Source organism: Sphaeramia orbicularis, chromosome 19 (genome assembly GCF_902148855.1).
Source record: "Sphaeramia orbicularis chromosome 19, fSphaOr1.1, whole genome shotgun sequence".
Taxonomy (NCBI): Eukaryota; Metazoa; Chordata; class Actinopteri; order Kurtiformes; family Apogonidae; genus Sphaeramia; species Sphaeramia orbicularis.
In genome coordinates, this window is record NC_043975.1 from 4,288,570 (window position 1) to 4,310,033 (window position 21,464).

Sequence of the window (21,464 nt, forward strand, 5' to 3'; positions counted from 1 at the left end):
TTGGTTATGTTCTGGCCAAAACAATGCAGCATATGCGTGACGTCATTGTGCATGCGCAACGAAGGCAGAATCGATGAGCGTAATCGTTAAGCAGGCAAGCAAACGAGTCCAAGGAATCAAGCTACTGGGATCTGGTTCTCAAAAAGAACCGGTTCTCAATTCCCATCCCTAGTGATATCATGAAATTGCGTAAATATACGGCATGTTACCTGTACGCATTACACTTTTCGTGGGTTGGTTCATGCCCCGTCAAATACCACGTACTGAGGGTTAGGGTTATGTGAACCGGAGATCTTGGCATAAATTGACATGCGATCAAATGGCAAAAAGTCCAAAATACCTCTGTATAGCACGCCAAATGCTGTAAGAACTGGCGTGACCTACAACGCAATTTCATGAGATGAGTCTGAATAAAACAGTGAAAATGAGGCTTTTTCAGCTTTGGGTCTGCAGCTGAACTCATTTGGCTACCAGTTTTCCAGATTGACCGGCCTAATGGGGCATCGTACTTAACCTGGGATGAGTCTCTGAGCCTTGGACTTAACCTGTAATGATTGACCCAGTGCATTTTAATGAGTTTTGTATTGACATGAACTTCAGCGTTTTCATTGTGAAGTCAAACACCATAGCATAGATGTGGGCATAGTTTGGTTTAAAGCCAAATGGATGTTTATGCACACAGCCAAAAAGGAAAACAGGAATGTTATTTTTGTCAATATGTTCTACTGTTTGATGCCAGCAATGTGAATTATTAAACTACTTTAATATCACAGTTATTTTTGAGATGTATAACCACCAGCCAAATGGCCCTGCACATTACTTGAGGATTTTTGTTAAAAAAATATTCACTTGTATTGCCATAATGCTTCAGTAATATCACTAGCAGAAATAGTAGTTCTGTTGCAGAAGAAGTTTTACCCTTAAAAACCCAAACAGCCACTGGTGACGAAAAGCATCTACTGATTTAAAATGTGTAATAATGTCTGATCCACTAATCCTATCAATCCATGTCAGTAATTGGCGTAAAATACGGTTTTTCATCTTTTCATGGTCATCAGATATGACCCATTTGGACGTTCAGAGGCTCTGTAGTTACTGTGGAAACACTGTCATCTTCTGCAACATTGATTCACCAGTGAAACCCATGGAGTTGGATCAATGACAATGGATGGAGGCACTGGGTTTATGATCAGTCAATGACAGATTTTACTGAAAAAGTCAGATTTTCTTCAGTTTTTTCTCTTTCTAACTTCAACTTTAATATGAGCTTTTACAAATATCTACGAGATAATTGATGAAATGAACAAAAATTAATAATAAATCAACAGAATAGGAAGTAACATGAACAGAATAAGCAAAAAACTGAAAAAAATTGAAGAAAAAATAAGAAAATAAGCAACAAAATGAACCAAAACAAATAAAATAAGTAAAATGAATAAGAAAAATGAATAACAGTTAATGATATATTTTACTGAAAAAGTCACTTTTTCTTCAGTTTTCTCCATTTCTGATATAAAGACCCGCAACTTTAACATTGGCTTTTACAAAAATCTACAAGATAATCGATGAAATTAACAAAAATGAATAATAAATCAACAGAGTAAGAAGTAACGTGAACAAAATAAGCCAAAAACTGAAAAAAATAAGAAAAAAGAAAAAGGCAACAAAATGAACCAAAACAAATAAAATAAGTAAAATTTATAAGAAAAATTATTGATAATAGTTAATAATTTATTTCACTGAAAAAGTCACTTTTTCTTCAGTTTTCTCCCTTTCTGACATAATAACCTTCAACTTTAACATGAGCTTTAATGAACATCTACATGACCAGTGAATTAAATACAGGAAAATACTTGATTTTCACTAGAAAAAAATGCAAAATGAAGAGGATAATATTATAATAAATGGTGATAAACCACTTAGGAAAAGTTAAGTATAGAGTAAAAATATTTCGGAACTGCCACAAAAGCAGCACTGGGTCTTTATGGGTTGAGTTTTATCTGGAGTAAAGAAGTGCCAGTATATGTGCGCAGTGAAAACAGCTGCCTGGCCTTAATCCTTCCAGCTGTGCACTCACAGCTTCTTATTGATCCACAAGTGATCATGTATTGCCACGCTGACACTACATCCAACACATACAAACACTGTAATGACATTATCTGACCTCTTTTTTTACTCTAAGTCTGGATGTGGACCCTCCTTTGCTGTACGTTCTTACATTAACAGAATGTTAGACATATGCATCTTGTGACTTGATCGTAGGTATGGTAGTCTCCAACAGAAGGAGGGAATAAGGGAGTAAGGACCAGGGATGGCTGGGAAACGGTGAGGGCAAAGCAGCATTTATGTAGACAAAACGTCCGATTGAAACTGTCAGATAAACTTTGACATATATTTCTGCGCAGAGTGAGCTTGGTACATTTCTTCCCCATCACTAGTCGCTTTTCCATTGGACATCTGCGCAAAACTTTACCGATATTTACTAAATATCAAAAAAACACAAGTGTGTAATGTTGGTTTTTCCATTAAATCACAAATGCAGTGATTTTTTGTTTATTTATTATCGCGAGATGACACTAGAAGTCATTCCACAAACATGGTGACGAACGTAAATATGGTGTTAATTTACAGATATATTCATTATTATTATATATTACCCCTCTATCTCGTACTAAATTAAAAAATGATTGGGTTTCCTGGTGTGTCCACACATACCGACATATGTCTCTTCTTCTTCACTTGGTGTAATGTACATCAACATCAGTTTTTTAATTCACCTGGTACCAGGCCTTTATTCTAAGCAGATTTGTTTTATTTCTAATTTCTGGTGTTGATAAGTAGAAACGGTCCTATTTATTACCGACCCTTGTTTTTATTCTGTGATGTTCAAAGTACTGCAATGCACTGTTCCATAACACCTCTTTAACTATTAAAAAAAAAAAAAAGCAACAACCCTCTAGTGTTTCAGTGGATAGAACCATTTATTTCTTAATGGAGCTTTGTACAACCACCAGGGAGCTGGTGTAATAAGACACATACCTGCAGTGACTGAAACTGGACAGTAACACTTAGGATGAATAATATAGAAGAAAAAAACAAACAATGAAAATGCATAGGTATAGCACGCCAAATGTCATAAGAACTGGTGTGACATACACCATTTAGTGAGAGCAGTCTGGTACTTTTTATACTTAAAAAAAAAATCCAAGTATATGGATTTTTTTTTTTTTTTGCCACTTATCTGTAAGGAAGCAAATAAGGTAACTTCACTGACATTGATTTTCTACATAACAATAAAAAAATGTTGAAAAATTGCACAAAAGTAATAAAGTCTTATGTCCAATAACACGTTATGGAAGTTTTTCTCTGCTGCTGGTGAATAATGAAATAGAGACATCTGCTGGCCGACAATATTTTATTTCTTTGTCAAGAAAGGTCAGTTCTGCACACAAGCGGCGATTGTGAAGAAAAGACAAAGAGCTTCTCACAAGGTCCACCTTTTATAGGGTGAATCACATTTGCAAGTGACACCTCCAGTCTCCTCAAAGGACCTTTTGATTGAATGATGAACTCATGGCTTTAACAATCAGTCACCTTTTGTTACCTTGCAAGAAAATGTACACACGCAGTAGGGGGATTTGGGTAAGGATATAGAAAAATTTGCATGCAGTGGGGGGTATTCGGGAAAGTTAGCATGTAGTGGGGAAGAGTAGTCAGGAAAGGATACGGGAACAAAGAAGGGAATCAGATGAAGAAGTTAAAATTCCATTACACACACTCAGGTTAAAATTTTGAATTTCAGAGTATTTCTTTGATTGTCCTATAAAGGGTTAAAGGTCACATTTCAGAGGAAATACAATCTTTCACAGCTTTAACCAGATGTTAGACAGCTTTCCCCCAGTAACACATAATATCAGACTTCTCGCTTTTTTATCATACACATTTTCCTGTGATGTGACAAACTCAGATTGGATTATGGATGTGCTGCCCCCTGGTGGACACAGATAATTCAGTTTGGGTTCATGTGTTTTGTCTGTTCAGAGCTACCGTAGTTGTCATAATGCTACAGATGTCTTATCAGTTTAGTTACAGTTAAAGACCAGTTACTTTTGTTTTGGCCCTACAAACTATCTGTCTGTAAGTACTGTTATGTAATAAGATGTTAAATCACTGCTCATAGTCAGTTGAGGCTCTTTGTGTTACTAAATACTTTTATTTTTGTGCATTAACGGAAGACTCTAATAGCGTTAGCATGCATATGGGATTTTCAATGTATTTCAGCATCGTGCTAATCACTACCATTAACTGACGTTTTTATTTGTATTTTTGGAACTGTGGCTCACTGTAAGTGAATGTTGTGTATAGTTACATAATACAAAGCAATGATACATTGTGTTTTGATGTGCTACACATTTTTTTGCTCATAAAAAATGAAATTATACATGATTTTAGTTGGTAGTTGACAAACACTTGTGAATACAGGATAATGGTTTATTATTTTCATGATTGGTGTTTTTTAAACAGTTGCTGCTTGAGGGGGGGTTGTTACTGCTTTTACTGTTTAGTCTGTTATAGCTTCCAAATATTCCATTATATTTCCATAAGTGCATCTGAATTTTGTTGTGTACCCTGTGTGTACACAATGACAAAGGAATCTTTCATCTTTAACCCTTTATAGTTCACTCATAGATTGGGATGTAACGATATAAAAATTTCATATCACGGTTATTGTGACCGAAATTGTCATGGCTATCATTATTATCGCGGTATTATTGAAATTGTGCTCAAAATTTTCAAAAAGTATTAATACACACACTGAAATAATTTAACCAAGTTGTATTTAAAAAAAAAAAAAAAGTATAAAATAATAGACACAGTGTACCTTCTGTTGCAGAAACATTTAAATATTAACCCTTAGTGGTCTGAGCCTATTTTGGCCATTTGTCAGTACTTTTGATTTTGCCTTTATATACTATATAAACAAATGTTTACTATACCCATGTTTGGTATCTTTTTTTTTTTTCAGCACAACTTCATTTACATCATCTGCCTATTATTTTTTCACTTTAACCTACTATAAAAACATAAAAGGCAGGAACCCCCCCCCCCCAAAAAAAAAAAAAAAAAATCTGATTTGAAAAATGTATATAATTTATTGCATAAATAACACACAGATGCTTAACAAACCTTTTCAAAGACTTTAAAAGTGAACATTGGTTCCAAATATTAGGTAATATAAAATTAAAATTGTAATAAATTAAAACAGTACTCAAATATTTGATATAAAAGCATATCTTTACATAAGTGTTTTTTCCTCTAAAAGTGTGGTAATCAAACACGGTTATCATGATAATTAGAATTTAAACGGTAATACTAACTGTCTGCAATTTTACTGCGGTTTATTGTTATACCGGTAATCGTTACATCCCTACTCACAGAAATACTCTTAAATTCAAAACTTCAACCTTAGTGTGTTATTGGAGGACCTAACAAGAATGTGTTACTTTTGTGAAATTATTTATGCGATGAAGAAAATCAAGGTCAGTGAAGTTACCATATTTGGTTCCTTACCCATAAATGACAAAAAAAAAAAAACACGTTAGGTGAAAGGAACATCACTTTTACAACATTATTTTCACTGTTACTATCAGACTAGGCATGTTTTTTACAAGGTTAGAAGGAGATGAAGAAGTCAGAAGTCAAATAAGCAACACAATGAACGAAACAAACAAAATGAGTCAGATAAATAGATATTAACAAAATGAATAAAACATATGAATATAAACAACAAAATGAACAACATTATTAAGAAAATGGACAAAGAAGCACAAACATAAGCAGCAAAATCAATGAAAAATGAACAAAATGCGATAAAACAAATAAAAACTGAAGAGAACAGGCAAAAAAATGAACAAAAATAAACACTAATGAGTACCATGATGAACAAAAAGAGCAAGATAGATAGATAGATGTTAAACAAAAAGAATGACAATGATGAATACAAGCAACAAAATGAGCAAAAAATAAGGTACAAAATGGGCAAAAATGCATAAACATGTAAGGTGAAAGGATCATCACTTTTAGAACATTATTTTCATAGTTAACGTCAGACTAGGCATGTTTTTTACAAGGTTAGAAGGAGATGAAGAAGTCAGCGTCTATTTCTACATGTAAAATCCGTGTGTAACATGTGGAAAATGGCGTCCGTTCCGTGTGCGGCGTTCGTCTCGGCTGTGACCACAGGTCGCGGTTTCCTTATGCCACCCAGTGCAGGGTCAGGGAGGTTGATTGACTTGTGCCTTGACTCGCTCTGGCTTCTAGGAACTCTCCACCATCAATACACATCATCATCATCACAAGCCAGCCTTGTGTGTGTTGAGTGTGTGTGTGTGTCTCAGTTAAATCACATGGTTCGGCTTTTCCCCCGCGTGCCTGCTGCTTGGCCTATTTCCATGGTAACTAGCCGAAGATGCGGGGACACGATCACATGAAACCTCACACACGTACATGAAGAGACGCGCACGCCGGCCGCGGAGACGGCGCTCGTGCGAGGGCTCGCCGGGGCTGGAGGCTGAGTCGTACAGAGGATGTGTGATCGCACACTCCACAACCTCAGCGGGAGACACACAACACAACACAACAACACACACTGTACGCTGAGACAGAAGCTCAGGAGGCTGTTCTGGAGAGGAAAAATGGCACACAGGGGCAGGCCGGCCAAAACATTTAGAAAGCATTAATGTACAGATAGATAGATAGATAGATAGATAGATAGATAGATAGATAGATAGATAGATATTAACAATATGAATAGAGATTATGAATATAAACAATAAAATGAACAAAATAATTAACAAGATGGACAAAGATGTGCAAACATTAGCAGCAAAATCTATGAAAAATGAACAAAATGCGATAAAACTGTAGAGAATAGGCAAGAAAAGGAACAAAAAGAAACATAAAGAAGTACTTTGACGAATAGAAAAACCAAAATAGATAGATATTAACAAAATGAGTAGAAATTATGAATATGAACAACTAAATGAACACAAGAACAATGAATGCAAGCAACAAAATGAGCAAAAAATGTACAAAATGTACAAAAATGCATAAACATAAGAAGCAAAGTCCCTGAAAAATGAATAAAATGTGATAAAACTGAAGAGAATAGGCAAGAAAATGAAGAAAAAGAAACACAAATAGGTACCTTGATGAACAAAACGATAGATAGATAGATAGATAGATAGATAGATAGATAGATAGACAGACAGACAGACAGACAGACAGACAGACAGACAGACAGATAGATAGATAGATAGATAGATAGATAGATAGATAGATAGATAGATAGATAGATAGATAGATAGATAGATTTAAGCAAAATGAGGCAAGGCAAGGCAAGTTTATTTGTATAGCACATTTCAGCAACAAGGCAATTCAAGGTGCTTCACACAGGACATTGAAATGAAAGAAACAAAAAGAAACACATTTAAAACATTATAAAAGAAACATAAAAGGTGATTAAAAACAGCAAGTAAGAAAACACATAAAAAAAAAAAAATAGAATAAAATAAAATAAAATGAAAACACACATATTAAAGTAAAAGTTGCAGTGCAGAGTTTCAAAGAGAATATAAAGTTTAAAAAGTCAAAAGCCTTTTGAGTAGAAATTATGAATATAAACAACAAAATGAACAAAATGGACAAAGATACACAAACATTAGCAGCAAAATCTATGAAAAATGAACAAAATGCAATAAAACTGTAGAGAATAGGCAAGAAAATGAAGAAAAATGAACAGAAATAAGGACCTTGATGAACAGAAAAAGAAAAATAGACATAGATAGATAGATAGATAGATAGATAGATAGATAGATAGATAGATGGAGTTGCATAATGTTTCGACCACATTCACTCCTGTCATCCTCATCACGATGACCCCCTTCCGCCCCCACCCCCCCTCACCACCCAATCCCATGAGGCCATCCCATCGCCACAGTGACGGTCCACGCCGCCTGCCTGCTCGCTGCAGCATCCCAGCGCCCTCTGGCCTTTTGCCAAGGGGGCGCTGTGGCAACGCATCCCAGCAACCAAGTGAGGGAGCTTTGCCAAAAACCGGGGAAGCTATAGGGGAAACAGCGGAGGGTTGGGTTGGCATGGGGGTGGGGGGGCGGGGGGGTGCAATGCGGATCCGTTAGCTACTGCCCTGTGGTGTTATGCAACTTCATGTACACACACCCACACAAACTGTGGGGTGGCAAACACACAAACACACACATACACACACACACACACACATACACACACACTCACACACACACACACACACACACACTCACACACACACACACAGGCTGCCTGTTTTTTCAAGCAGACACGGAAGCGATGCTCGAACCAGCATAAGCTCCAGATAATGCCCCAAAGTACCGATTATGAAATGACATAACAGATTTCTCCAAGCGGTCCCAGAGTCATATCACTGATGCAACGTTACCCAGACCGACACTGCTGTCTTTACGGTGCATCAGCGTGGTGGATAGCTGACCGGAATCTAACGTTTAAAGTGGAATTACGCAATTTTTGGACACCAGGGGGTTGGAAAACATCAAAACAAGCTGCCGGATACACAGCCAGTGTGTTGTAGCTAGCATGTTAGCAAACAGCTGTCTCATCACACATGTACCCGATGCAAACGATCATCATAATTAAGCCCGACGTGGACATGCTGCACTTGTTTACCTGAATGTTGAAAGGCTGCCCATGGGGGATGGAAAGAAAAAAACGAAAGAAAAAAAGCAGTGAAACTCAGCTGAAGGTTCATATATATCCCTCTGAAAGTGGACAAAAGACACTAACATATGGGTTTTGTCTTCAATTTTTAAAGTTTCAATTAGTTATTATGACATATTTGGCATCCAGGAACAACATCCGACAGCCATTTTGTTCTTTTTTTATGTGCAACATTGACAAGATAGCATGTTTTCTAATGTGTTTGCAAAAAATAAACAGAAATGCACATGTAAAAGTAGTCTAGCTCCTATTTTTGGTTGGGTTTACAGCGTGTACGTGCTAATCTTTACGCTACAGAAGCTACCAGGCCATAATTTGAAGGAAGTTTGTATTTATTTTGTAAATTCTGTCGTTTAATAAATAGAAGTGGGTCTAGAAATTTCTTATAAATGTTACTTTCTTGAAGAAATTTATAGAAGTGTACGTGTGTTTCTAGCATGTTGAAGTTTAGCCATATTATTTTGTTACCCAAGCTATTTCAGATTTCTTTACAATACACTAAGTTATTAAGATGTATTTAGAACCCAATTTTCCAGTGCTGATTTTGGAGTATAAATAGCCTGGCAGGAACATTATTTATCAATTAATATTTACGAATAACATCCAATGGCCATTTTGTTCTTTTTTTATGTTTAACATTGACAAGATAACATGTTTTCTGATGTTTGCAAAAAAAATAAACAGAAATGCACATGTAAAAGCAGCCAACCTCCTATTTTTGGTTGGGTTTACATGCTAATCTTTACGCTACAGAAGGTACCAGGCCGTAATTTGAAGGAAGTTTGCATTTGTGGGAGGCCTTTATTAGTAAATTCTGTTGTTTAATAAATAGAAATAGGTCTAGAAATTTCTTATAGATGTCACTTTCTTGTAGAAATTTGTAGAAGTGTACGTGTGCTTAGCTAGCATGTTGAAATTTAGCCATATTATTTTGTTACCCATGCTATTTTGGATGTCTTTACAATACACTGAATTATTAAGATGTTTTTGGAACCCATTTTTCCAGTGCTGATTTTGGAGTGTAAATTCCCTGGCAGGAACATTATTTATGAATTATTATGAATTATTATTTACGAATAACATCCAACAGCCATTTTGTTAATTTTTTGGTGTGCAGCATTGACAAGATAGCATGTTTTCTGATGTGTTTGCAAAAAAATAAACAGAAATGCACATGCAAAAGGAGTCAACCTCCTATTTTTGGTTGGGTTTACAGCGTGTACATGCTAATCTTTATGCTACAGAAGGTACCAGGCCGTAATTTGAAGGAGGTTTGCATTAGCGGGGCACCTTATTTTGTAAATTCTGTTGTTTAATAAATAGAAATGCGTCTAGAAATTTCTTATAGATGTTACTTTCTTGTAGAAATTTGGAGAAGTGTACATGTGCATTGGAACTCATTTTTCCAGTGCAGATTTTGGAGTATAAATAGCCTGGCAGGAATATTATTTATGAATTATTATTTACGAACAAAATCCAATTACCATTTTGCTCATTTTTTGGTGTGCAGCATTGACAAGGTAGCATGTTTTCTGATGTGTTTGCAAAAAATAAACAGAAATGCACATGTAAAAGGAGTCAACCACCTATATTTGGTTGGGTTTATGATATCGTGTACATGCTAATCTTTACCTTAATAGGTACAAGTTTCATGATATAGTCCATGGCTGATGCTGTATACATTGTGAAGTTAAGTTGCTAATATTTAGATCACCGGCTGATGGGCCATCTCTGTCTTTGTTGTGTTCGTTAGCAATTTCGTCAAACATCTCCTCTTATGAAACTACTGCTCGGCTTCATTTCAAATTTTATATGTATCTTTCTTGGGACAATGTCGACAAAATTTGTTCACATTTGTGATAAATTTTGATTTTTGAATTTTTGAAATATTAAAAATTTGTCTTTACTTATAATCCATATTTTGGTGGTTTATAACAATGACATTTTTAGAGATATCAATCTAGTTACTATTGATCACTGATAGGAAGTCATATATGGACTTTCATTTGGGCCCATGACCTTTGACCTTGAGTGACCTTGAAGGGTCAAACTCAGGGTCACTAATGTCTAGATTTCAACAGTCTTCTTTTCCGAAACTACTGGTCAGATTCATTTGAAATGTTATATGTATCTTCCGTAGGACAATGTCTATAAAGTTTGTTCACATTTTTGAGAAATTTAGATGTTTCAATTTTTTTAGGAATTTTTCAAATATTAATAATGTGCCTTTACTTATAATGGTCCATATTTTGATGGATTATAACATAAATGGTTATAGGTATCAATATAGTTACTATCAAACACTGATAGAAGTCATATATGGACTTCGACTGAACTAGTCGAGTTCTCCTCCAGTGAAAGTACCGCCCACCACAGGACTCTCTAACATACCAGTAGAACCTGGCAAATTCAACTTGTTATTGATTCTGGGTTTTTTTTTGGTTTTTGTGTCTTGCAGGACTGAAAAAGGAGCTAATAGAGCATCAAAGGCATCTCCTCATGGGAGCGACACTCCACCTAAATCAGCGTTCTTCTCACAGAATCTGCTAACGGATGCTTTGGACCAGTTCTCCTGCTAAATCCAAGGACCTAAAGAAAAGAAAAGAAAACTCAACCACCGGCTAAATTTTTCAAACGTTCTAAAGTGAAAACACGGCTGTTGAGGGGGAGGGTTGTATGGGTACCGAATCCCCATCCAAGACACACTCGATCTACACCCACCACCGCCGCCGCCGCCTCCCTTTCATTCCTCTTCCTCCCTTCATCTCCTCCTTCTCTACTTTTTTCTCATTCTCCTTCTTGCTCTCTCATGGGAGTGACATAGAGGCCGTCGCTCGCTCTACTGCCCCGCCCCTTCCCCCCGTCTCCGCGGAAACGGGGGCGTCCAGGTAGTGATGTCGTGGAAGAGGAACTACTTTGCGTCGGGTGGCGGAGCAGTAGGCGGGGTGCAGGGGCTGGTGAACCCGAGAACCATGACCTCCATCGCACCCAGCAAAGGCCTGAGCAACGAACCAGGACAGAACAGTTGTTTCCTGAACAGCGCTCTGCAGGTCAGTCATAAAAAAAAACACACATATTTAAGATGGTTTATGATTGTCCATGAGATTCACATAATCTCTGTTCATGAGCTGGGATTTTTTAGTGGTTATCATGTTGAGATGTGATACAACACATCAGTTAAGTGTTTCTTAAAGGTGCATTTAGTAGAATTTAATGACTCTTGCAGTAGTGGCTTTTCCATTGGTCATCTGCGCAAAACTTTACCGATATTTACTAAATGTCAAAAAAACAGAAGTGCATAATGTCGGTTTTTCCATTAAATCACAAATGTGATGATTTGTTTATTTATTAACACGAGATGACACAAGAAGTCATTCCATAAACATGGCAACTAATGGAAATATTGTGTTGATTTACAGAAATATTCATTATTATTATATATTATCCCTCTATCTCATACTAAATTAAAAAATGATTCAGTTTCCTGTTTCCATGTTTGTTTTAAAACTCTTCTTCTTTGCTTGCTGTATCGTCCATCAACATCGGTTTTTTTTATTCACGTGACTCTAGTTGTGGAAAAAGGTCTTTCCATTGCAGTTTTGTGTGATATACCATTTGCACTACACCCAAAAGAAAACACCTCTTGCCAGCGCAAAAACGTTTAATCGAAAAATGAGACTTTTGGCGAAATTGTCATTTTTTCATTAAGTAAATTTTTATGCACAAGTTATATTGAGGGTCAGTGGAAAAGCGACTACTGATTGCATGGTCTAGATACCTCTGACTTCACCTTCCACTTACAAACATGTCATAAAAGCTGAAGCGATGTTATTGTTTTCTCCTCTGGACACAGCTCTAATTGAAAAGAATTGGGTTTGATCCTGAAATGTCAGTTTTTTTCTACACTGTGAATTGGATTATGAGGCGTATGAAGGTATAAAATTATTATGTGATGTTATTATCTTTGCTGAGTTGTTGTAAAATGCTTTAAAGGGTTACCTGTATTAATTCTACTTTGAAATATTAAAAATGACCTAAAATTATCATCATAGTGTTTAGAATTAAGAGTTGTGAGGTTCTACTGAAGATGCCAATGTGTCGAATTGTAGAGATATGAACTGAATCTTGGGGGATTTATGTGACCACTAGAGGGAGTAGTGAGCCACTTTGACAGTCCTCTAATGGCGAAAAAAAATAAAGCCAAGGCCAAGATGAGGTTGAGAACCACAAGACACAACTTTCAGATTAATAGAACAGACGTGATAAAAATAGAAGCTGTTGTTTTCTCCACTAGACACAGCTGTAAATGTAAAGAATCTATATTATAAAAGCCAATTGGCCTCTGTGTGTGTGTGTGTGTCTTGGGATTCACACTAAATCTGTACAGAGCTGACTGCTGCAGTTTGTCATACTTATGTATTTTTGGTCCAGGAACAGACTAGTGAAAATGGCAAGTTGATAGGACCAATAGTTTGAGAGATATTAGAAATTTTGGAATACAATAGCCTTACAATCATGTTACTACACCCAGAACGCTTTGGCAGTGACTGCTGGACAAATGCGATACAGCATGCACGAATACACAACAGCATAAAAACTACCACATCTAGAACCTGTGGATGCCCATGGGTCAACGCGCTAGTGGAGTTTGATGCTGAAATGTCAGGTTTTTTTTCTACACAGGCGAGTTTGATTCTGAGGTTGATGAAGGTATAAAGTTATTATGGGATGTTGTTATTTTTGCGAAGTTGCTGTTTGTTGATCCACGGTTCAGACTAAACTGTGACAGTTCTGACCTTGTTTGTTGGATTCAAACAGATCTTTAGTTCAGCTACTGACAACACAAACCAAACAGAAAACAGAGGTGATTAGTGGTTTTACTGTGGCTGTTTTCAGTCTAAAAACAGAGCTAAGCTAACAGAGCTAAGCCAACAGAGCTATAATGTAAACTATCAGCTGATGCAGCACATGAAGATTATAAGACCCAGTGTTATTTTGAGCGACTGTTAAAATAAGCATCTATGATTTTTAGTTTGAAAAAGAAAACCTGATGATTCCATAATACAGATGTGTGTAATATTTTATTCAGTCTGTGGATACATGTTGTTGATTTGTTGGTGATTTTGGTCCTAAGTGTGTTCTGGTACTGGACTGCCCCCTGCTGGTCAGAGTTTGGAATTTTAATACTACATAGAACAACTATAAAACCTGTGATACATTTGGATGAAAACCTGTCTAGTGTTTGGTTTGACTCAACTACTGTAAAGCCGTTGTGGTTAACTCACAGGGACCCAGTGTGACATTTGTGGCAGTTCCCAAATGAATTTTTCTCTATATTTAACCATACTTAAGTGGTTTATCCCCATTAATTGTAATATTATCTTCTGTATTTTGTGTTTTTTCAGTGAAAATCAGCTATTTTCCAACATTTAAGTTACTGATCATGTAGATGTTCATAAAGGGTTAGAGCAAAGTTGAGGATTATTATATCAGAAATGGAGAAAACTGAAGAAAAAGGGACTTTCTCAGCAAAATCTATCATTATCTGAACATAAACCCAGTGTGTCCATCCACTGTCATTGATCCAACTCCATGGGTTTTACTGGTGAATCAATGTTGTAGAAGATGATGGTGTTGCCATGGTAACCTACAGAGCCTCTGAATGTCCTAAAGGGTCATATCTGATGACCATGTAAAGATGAATAACTGTATTTTACACCAATTATTTACATGGATTAGTAGATCAACAGGGATTAGACAGTTTAGATCAGTAGATGATTTTGGTAGATGATGGATGTTTGGGTCTTTATGGGTTAAACAGAACCTAGTCTATCTGATGACATTAAGGGCTTATTATGAGGTAAATGAAAACACAACAGTTGATACCTGCAGGTGAATATACACTAATGAAAACATAATTATGACTTCTAGAATGTTTCTGCGACAAATGAAAGGAAAAACCTGATGGAAGTGGGTTCTTCTGAGGACAAAGCTCTCATCTGTACAGCACCAGAGCTCGTTGAATCATTCGATAAGTATGAAGAAAACATGCTGCGATCTTTAGAATCACTAGATCTCAGTGTGACTGAACACCTATGGATGTATTTAGATTGATGTGTCAGACTGAACTCTCTATAAACATCATAAAAACACAAATCCTGAGGTCTTATTAACACGCTTTATGTTAATTTTTCCTTAAATTTGTCACATACCTGTAGGTTTCAGAGAGGGTGAGTCTTTCCAAAATTGTTGTGTAGTTGTATTCCTTTCTTTTAGACCAGTGGTTCCCAAAAGTCCTAAACTGGAAATTTGGCATCTCCCCTCATTTTTGTGAACATAACTCCACATATAAGAGCATTTTTATGTCTTTTTAAATGTTCAAAATGTATAAGAATGAAGATTACACTTATTTTTTGTCAAATCAATATGATGAAAATGAAAATTTAAACATAAAAATGCGACAAGATGTGATGAAATAGTCAAACATGATGAAACAGTTGTAAAATTATTCAGTATGTGGAGTTAGAACAAGATGGAAAGAAAATGAGATTGATTTGAAGTCAAAGATGCAAAAGTCGTAAAAGATTTAAGATCAAAATAAGATGCAACAAGGTAAAAATTATTTAAAAGAGAAAGATGCAAAAATATGAAAGTGACGTAAGCGATGCAGCAAAATGAAAATGATTTACAGGTAAAAGATGCAACAAGCTGAGAACGACAAAAGGAGTTTAATAGGTGAATCTACGACAAGATGAAAACACAATGTCAAAGATGCAACCACATGAAAGTGATTAAAAAGTAAAAAAAATACATGAGACATTAAAGATTCAACAAAATGAAAATTTAAGGTAAAAGATGCGACAAGATAAAAACCATGTCAAAGATGTACTGAAATGCAAGAAAAATGGAACAACATGAAAACACTGAAGATGCAATGAGACAAAAATTATCTAATAAAGATGCAACGACATTAAAATGACATAAAAGATGCAACGAAACTAAATAATTTAAAGGTGAAAGGCGCAATGAGATTAAGGAGAGTTTAATAGATAAAGTTACATTAACCTTCTCATGTATAGTGGTCACTCCAGTGGACAGTTATTCTACAGCTGTTCTCTTGTATATTCATGGGATTTGTTGTTTTAGTTCCATGCCAGCCAACACAGTGGACGCTCATGCATCATCCCATAAACTGGAATTCAGTCCATTACTGTAACTTTGCTGTTCTTGATAAACCTAATCTGCAGTAACATGTTTGGGTGTAAAGCAATTGTTAATTGTTATTAGACTGTAATTAATGGTTGTTGTTTTTTTTCACAAAAAGTTTTTGTTTTTTTTGCATATTATCTCCATGAAGTGAATAATAAATAGTTGAGTAATATAATATAATAATAAATAGTATTAGAGTATGTTAAGTTGTGAGAAAACATGATTAGCAGCATTAAAAACATTCTTATTGCATAGTTTTCCATATCACTTTCTGATATTAGGTTTTAAATACATGTTTCTTTGCTTCAAAAATTAAATGCATGATCTCCGGCTGAGTGGACATTTTTGTAACTCCTTAAAAACAAAAAAAAAAAAACAACAACCTTGATTGCATTGTTTTTTTCACGCCTAGAGAGCAACAAAAACACTCAGGAAATATTGACAAAGGTTCCATAATTCAAGCATGAAAGGGTTAAGATGAAAATAATAAAGATGCAACAAAATTAAAATCATTTATAGAAAAAAGATGTAGAAAGATAAAAGAAATGACAAAGATGTAACAAAATGCAAGAAGACAAAAGATTCAACAAGATGAAAACACTGAATATGCAAGACAATAAAAATGATTTGATAAAGATGCAACAAGATGAAAATGACTAAAAGGTCTAACAAGAAAATTAGTATAAGATACAATAAGACAAAAAAAAAAGATATTTTATTTGCAACAATAATTTGACAGTTTGTAGAAATGTATAAATTAAGTCTAGTCAAAATGTTTTTCCTGTAAAAAAAAAAAAAGCACTGAAAACATTTTGGAGTCTCTGCTGTAAACGTTGGACACTTCTGCAGAACACGCCTCATAGGAAGTTACTGCAGTTTTACTTCAATGCACCAAGAGAAACCACAAATAAAAGCAGAAAAAGTGCGCATCCACTGCAGCAGTGGTTATTAAAGTTTGCCAAGGATGAGATTAGCACCATATTAGCGTGTGTTTGCGTGTTTGGTTGGGTTTTGGCCGTGTTGTGGACATCCAGTTTGATGTAGATGCTTACACTGATGCTGCTGCTGCTGCCGCTGCTGCATCTGCCTTCGTTCAGTCGTTCTTCACACACAAACACACACTTCCCTCCTCCCAAGACTTCCAGCTGGCACAAATAGACCTCCACTCGCACACTAGTTCCTCTCGACTACTGGCTTGAAACAGAAGGAAAAGCGAGAGGAGAGGGAGGTCGGAGAACGAAGCTGAAGAAGGGAGCGTGTGATGGGGCAGAAGCTCGGGGATAGATGAAAGAGAAGAAAAGTTGCTGAGGGACGACAAAGAGAAGAACGGAGGGATGAGAAGCATACAGTATGAAAAAAGCCAAGAGAACAATAAAGGCGATACCGTCGGGAGAAACAGCGGGATTAAAGAGTCAAATAAGGTAAGGGTTGAAGGGGGGAGGTGGGGGTGTGGGGGGGTGTCCGAGCCGAGCATACAAGGCGGAGGGGAAGGAGACGGGGATGGCGTGAAGGACGGGAAGTTCATTTGTGAAAATGAAGAAAACGCCTCAACAAACGCAGCAAATCAGCTTCAGCGAGGAGGGAAATGGGCCACTTCAAGGACACACATGTACTCACGCATGCACGGACAGAGGACGAGGATGTTTAGCAGGACACGGGATAAAACCAGACATCATCACAGCATCGACAAGTTCCTCCTGCTGGATGACACAGGGGAAAAGGGCTACAGCAGAAAATGATAGTTAATTAAGTTAGGGCTTCATCTTTGGGTGTAGAATCACCTCTTACAAAACACAGTCAGGTTACAACCAAACCATAACAAGTTGTTCCTCTAGTTTTCTCTGGAGGTTTGGTCTGTGTGTGATACTTTTCATCAGTGTATCTGACTAGAAACACTGCAATTTTCATCATTTTGCACCAAAATTATTCCATTTTTATTGTCTTGATACAGTTAGCGACCATTTGGGAAAATGAAGAGACACATTTCGGAATTGGTAGGAACCAAAGACAGAGCAAAAATTCTATTGAGTGGCCAGAAACATAAGGTTAAAAGGTCATACAAGGATATAGAATCATGATGCATAATCTGAAGTATAGTTTTCCCACCAGTTTACTGGGGTTTTTGGAGGTTGTGTGATGCTTTTCATCAATGTATCTAGGGATGGGAATCGAGAACCGGTTCTTTTTGAAAACCGGTTCCCAGTAGCTCAATTCCTTGGAATCGTTTGCCTGCCTGCTTAACGATTCTGCTTATCGATTCTGCTTTCGTTGTGCATGCGCGATGACGTCACACGTACGCTGCATTGTTTTGGTCAGAACGTGGCCAACATGGCGTTGAGGCAGAAACGGTCTAAACAGACGACACCAGGTCCACTTACTTGTAAGACTGTCAAAGCTTCCATGTCTTCAGAAGGGTGGAATCCCTCCAATATCCTCAAACATTTGTCCACAGCATGCGATTCATTTACAGGAAGGTCACGTATTTGATACTCTACTCAGCGGTGTTTGTGAATGTAGCGGCAGAGTGAATGCCGGGCCGGTTCCGGTTCCGGTGTGGGCAACAAACGTCACAACTCCTCAAATACAAGTTTCTGAAGGTAAGAAGGGAAAGGAAATGAGGTGCACAACAACGGGAGACAAGCCGAGCCGAGTCGAACAGGTTCCACATAGTAGAAATGCGGCAATAGAGGAATTAGTAAAGAGTCTTTAGTTTCACTTGCAGTGTATGCCCCCCCCCCCCCCGAACCGTAACCGGCCCGGCGTCATCTGTTATTATAATTTGTACGTACTGTATATGTTATATTTTCTGTGCAGAGATGGACATATAGAAGACAGTTAATGCAAACACACCTGTTTGTACTCTTTTATTCCCTCACCCAATGAGAATCGATAAGAGAATCGATAAGGAATCGGAATCGATAAGCAATATCAATAATGGAATCGGAATCGTTAAATTCTTAACGATTCCCATCCCTAAATGTATCTGACTAGAAACACTACAATTTTCATCATCTTGGACCAAAGTATTACAATTTTATTGTCTTGATACAGTTAGCAGTCAATTGGGAAACTGAAGAGACATATTTTGGAATTGGTAGGGACCAAAGACAGAGCAAAAGTCTATTGAGTGGTCAGAAACATCAGCCTATAAGGTCATATGAGGATCTGTTTAAGGTAGAATCACGAGTCATAATCTGAAGTATAGTTTTTCCCTCTAGTTTACTGTGGTTTCTGGAGGTTTTGTCTGTGTGATGCTTTTTGTCAGTGTATCTGACTAGAAACACTGCAGTTTTTACCATTGTGGACCAAATTATTACATTTTTATTGTCTTGATATAGTTAGCAGCCAATTGGGAAACTGGAGACACATTTCTGAGATGGTAGGGACCAAAGACAGCAAAATGTCTATAAAGTTGCCAGAAACATCAGGCAAAAATGTCATATAAGGATATAGAGTCATGATGCATAATCTGAAGTAAAGTTTTCCCTCTGGTTTACTGTGGTTTTTGGAGGTTGTGTGATGCTTTTCGTCAATGTATCTAGCTAAAAACAGTGCAATTTTCATCATTTTGGACCAAAATGATTACATTTTATTGTCTTGATACAGTTACCAGTCAATGGAGAGACTGAAGAGACACATTTTGGAGTTGGTAGGAAGCAAAGACAGAGCAAAAAGTCTACAAAGTGGCCAGAAACATCAGGCTAAAAGGTCATAGGAGGATCTGTTTAAGGTAGAATCATGATGGTCAATCTCAAGTATAGTTCCTTCTCCTAGGTTCTTGTGGTTTCTAGAACTTTAATCTGTGTGTGATGCTTTTCATTCTGCTATCTGGCTAGAAATGCTACAATATTGTGACAAAATGTGGATGAAGTGAGGTTCTTAGATTGCAGCAGCCTATTTTATTTTGATGGGGTTTTACAGTCAATCAAAAATATTTCCCACTAGCATAATTCTACAACATCAAAACATCTTTGAAAATACACTTTATGTCCTCGATACAATTAAAGAGACACATTTTGAGAGGACTTGTTAGAGACCAAAGACGGAGCAAAAAGTCTATAACGTGGCTAAAAACGTGTTCAGGTTAAGGCTAGGTGATCAGGAGGCCGGTTTTCCTCTAGTTTTCCGGAGGGTTTATCTCTGATGCTTTTTGTTGTTATATTTGACTAGAAACTTAATTTTTGCATTACTTTTTGGACTGAAATTATTACAATATTTTAATCTAGATGAAGTATACAAACTCATCCACAACTGTACGTACAGTTGCTGTGTTTCCATCATTGATCTAGATTGGTGTGGCCTATTTTGTTGTAGCCTGACTCAAAAACATTGAACCCACATGTGACAGACTTCAGGTAATTCTTCCTCATTATTTCAGAAGCAGCAAAACGAGATGTAACTCAGACTGTGCAGGTTGATGCAGACGAAACCCAAACTCTTTAGTACAGAAACACACTAAAGTATCGCCTTTAACAGACTGACATAAACTCACTAGCATAGTGACCTTGGCTAGCGTTGGGAGGTTTTGATGTCACAGTAGGAAAAGTAGATCATATATCAATTTAAGATTATAAAGATTGTTGTTGTCCTGTCTTTATTTTACTCCTATCCTCTGATGATACTTTGACAATGAGCTAACAGGGACATATATTATATTATATATAGATATACAAACAGTAAATACTTGTTTGGTGTTGATTTGGTTGTTGTGACCAAAATAAATAGTCAGTGAAGGTAGTAAATGCCGAAGAAGCCAGATGGGTAAATTATTAGTAAAAAAAAAAAAGTGGCAGTAATGTGGTGAAAAATGCAAAACAAACCTAGTTTTTTGTATTTTTTGTGATTTAGCACTTACCTCACAACATTAAATCAGAGTAAAAAATGAGCGCAATGTGAGTTTTTACCCTTGGCCACACTGGCCGCAGGGTATTGTCATCAGTTGGTCATCCGTAGGTCCGTCCAAAACCTTTGGCATGCGCTAATAAGTCAGGCTGAGGGTTTTTATGGGATGAAAATGATGTAAAATATGGTTGTTTTAAAGTATTCTTTATGGTCATAATAGGACAAATTCTTCAAATCATTTCACAAATCTAGAAGCAGAACATTGAAAACAGTGGTCATGATACAATAAAAGTCATGATGCATGAATAGAATTAAGTAAACTTCAAAACATCCAAACAGTGAAACAAAATAAACCCTAAAGACAAAAACTGCCACATAAAGAAAGATCTAAAGAAACAGTCTATGCCTATGGTCCAGGCCTAGACTGTTGTACTTGCAGGACCTGGTTGCAGACTTTTGAGCTGAAGGATCAGATTTAGGACCAACTCTGCAGCATCACTAATCCTATTGAATTTATCGTGAGTGAAATGCCCTCCTCCCTGTTCTCCAGTCCCTGAGGGCCCCTTGAGCAAGGCACTTAACCCCCTGCTGCTGCAGCAGAGCCCAGGGTTATGTAGATGTGG

The 21,464-nt window shown here is 36.7% G+C and overlaps 1 long non-coding RNA gene across 1 annotated transcript in view; it reads left to right on the forward strand.

The window, feature by feature from the left end:
- Window positions 1-21,464, forward strand: part of LOC115439289 (uncharacterized) — a 48,598-nt gene that overhangs the window by 19,180 nt on the left and 7,954 nt on the right. Inside the window, exon 2 of the long non-coding RNA XR_003938236.1 lies at window positions 11,249-11,840. This is a non-coding gene — a long non-coding RNA (uncharacterized LOC115439289). The remainder of the gene's footprint in view (window positions 1-11,248; window positions 11,841-21,464) is intronic.